At 38.0% G+C, this 2500-nt stretch overlaps 1 protein-coding gene across 1 annotated transcript in view; it reads left to right on the forward strand.

Moving 5' to 3' along the window:
- LOC119576217 (E3 ubiquitin-protein ligase RNF216-like) overlaps positions 1–2500 on the forward strand; it is a gene marked incomplete at its 3' end in the record, with an annotated part of 47431 nt that overhangs the window by 21714 nt on the left and 23217 nt on the right.

Genomic DNA, 2500 nt, shown 5'->3' on the forward strand with positions numbered 1-2500 from the left:
TCCTTTTTTTTGATCGACACTTATGTCGTCCCCACTCCCAGGATATTCACTCTACATGTATTGCCTTATAGTGTCCAAGTTATCTGTCATAGTTCAGTGTCAGTGTCGGTTTGCCTGCTTCCACAACACTCTTGTATGTCTTGGCTTTATCCACCATGTATCTTGAGCATCCAAATATCATCTGCATCTTCCTCACTGAAGGAGGCCGATTGTCCGCAAAGAATACTGAAGCAAGGATCATGGCCTTAATATGAGGATTTGGGGTTGCTTGTATGCAGCAATTAGTGCTTGGAGGCTAGGCTCAGTTCATCAACTTCATCACTTGAGCTGGAATCTCACCTTGATCTTGTGCAAGATAGTTCGCCACAAAATCCTTGAAATCAAAAACATACTTTTTGTATTTCTGAATTAAAGTTTCCTTCAATGCCCTCAAGGAAAATTGTTCCCTACTATTTAACCGTGACAGGTCAGAACTCAAAATACACAAAGTAACATTGAGGAAACCACTTAATTCGAAACGGAAAGATGAGTCATTGGAATCAGATTTAGCATCATAGTCAGTCAGTGATGAAATTGTAAGAAAGCAAGAGGGACGTCATTTTTGGAATCAACCCTGTTTTTTCAGCTTCTGGAGTACTGCTATTCTGAGGTGGTGGACGAAGTCACCTCTTTGGAATATTTTTGGGACTTGGAAGTGACTTATCCTCTTTGCCATCTTCATATTTGTATGTATGCTTGCGGACTTAGTAGAAAGTGGAGATCCAATCGGAATGCCAAGTGTTTACAAGCCTTTTTGACAGGCTTTCCTCAGGGTGACTTGGATTCTGCGTATTTTGGGTGGTTTCCAGGATATTCCCAGTATATCTGTGATAAGGCATATGAAGTCATCTTTGTAACTCTGAAGTATTGTTCTATTGATGACCAGCTGAGCCTCTGTTGCATGCTGCAAGTTTATCTGCAAAGTCGTTGTCCTGGGCATGGATTGGGTTTAGATTCTTCATTTCAGTCATAACGTCTTTGGGGCGTGGGCCATACATCCCAATTTGCTATTGCGAGGGCTTGTTTTCCCACTTGAATCATGTAATCCCTAAAATAAGGATGGAAAATGAAAAATATCAACTGGAGCCATACTTACGAAAGAAAAGAAAAATTGGAAATTCAAGAGAAAATGAAACTACAAAATTTGATAAGCTACTCCTCCAGATATTTAAGTAATAAATGCACATAACAAGTTCTGGGAAAATAATCTACATAAAAAATAAGACCACTAGTCAGCTCTAAACAGCAATATGAATAATCAACAACATAACAGAAGAGAAGCTTAAACAAACATTTTGTAAGGCTGTCCAGATAATTATCTACTATGTATAGACTAATTGTAACTGGGGAAGGTCTACATTAATCTTTCCTAGAAGAAAATCACGGACATACTCATATTGTGCAATTACGCATGTAAGCTATACTTTTTGTGTATAACTGAGTGGAAGCTATTGTGAAACCCCCGCGGTCTTTAGTCTCTGGATTGTCCATGCATTCTGTACTTTCTATCAATAGTTAAGACATTAAAGTTACATCCTATCCTAATTCTTTTCACAGACTGATTCTGCTGGACATGGGCGTGGCCACCTATTAGCCTATTACACACTCTTTTTCTCCTTGCAGAATAGGAGGCCCAAGGTACTTCATGATTTTTGTTTAGAGACACCTCGTAAACGAAGAATAAGATGAAAAAAAAAAAAAAAAAAAACATGGGCTGTCTATTCTGCCTGAAAGTAGGAACCATTTTGTAGGCTACATAAATCATATCTTTTAGTAATCCAGGTAGCGCTAGCCTCAAGCAGAAATACGTGCTCACAATTTATTTGATGGAGATGGTACACTTTGGGCATGGTTGTGTCCTGTAATTGTGAAACCTATGGGAAAACTGTTCTGCTCCAAAATAAACACCATCAGATTACTAAGGTTATCACCAATAAAAATGGGCGTGGCCAAACCGGAGGGGTTAATCAGAGTAAAGATGGGTAATTTCCAACTTCAGATATAGAACTTCAAAACTGAAATATGAACAGATTTGACGATGATCAGGATCTAACATATGGACAAACAGTGCTGATCTTCGAAAAATTGCCTCAAGCTCGTGTTCGTTTGTTATTATGGAGGGACTGTCTGAAATTGATGTGGAGTCTAGCGAATGGGCATAATAGGTCTTATTATAGACAAGCAAGGGAGAACTGAATCGATGTCAAATGTTTCAATTAGAATTTACCTATCCGTTAAAACAAAGTTGTCTGTGGATCGTAAGTGATACATACAGTATTTACAATACTTCCCTGTCATATGCTCTCTGTGAGGACATTTTCCCTGATTTCCCTTTCGCTGTATCTTTCTCAAAAGTACTGAATTTACTGTAATATATTACAACGTCACTGTTATCCCTTTTCTTTAGTGTTTAAATTATTTTTGTAGTCTTTGAATGTTTACTATGTCTATGCAATTTTAG

This window comes from Penaeus monodon, chromosome 8 (assembly GCF_015228065.2).
Source record: "Penaeus monodon isolate SGIC_2016 chromosome 8, NSTDA_Pmon_1, whole genome shotgun sequence".
Classification (NCBI taxonomy): domain Eukaryota; kingdom Metazoa; phylum Arthropoda; class Malacostraca; order Decapoda; family Penaeidae; genus Penaeus; species Penaeus monodon.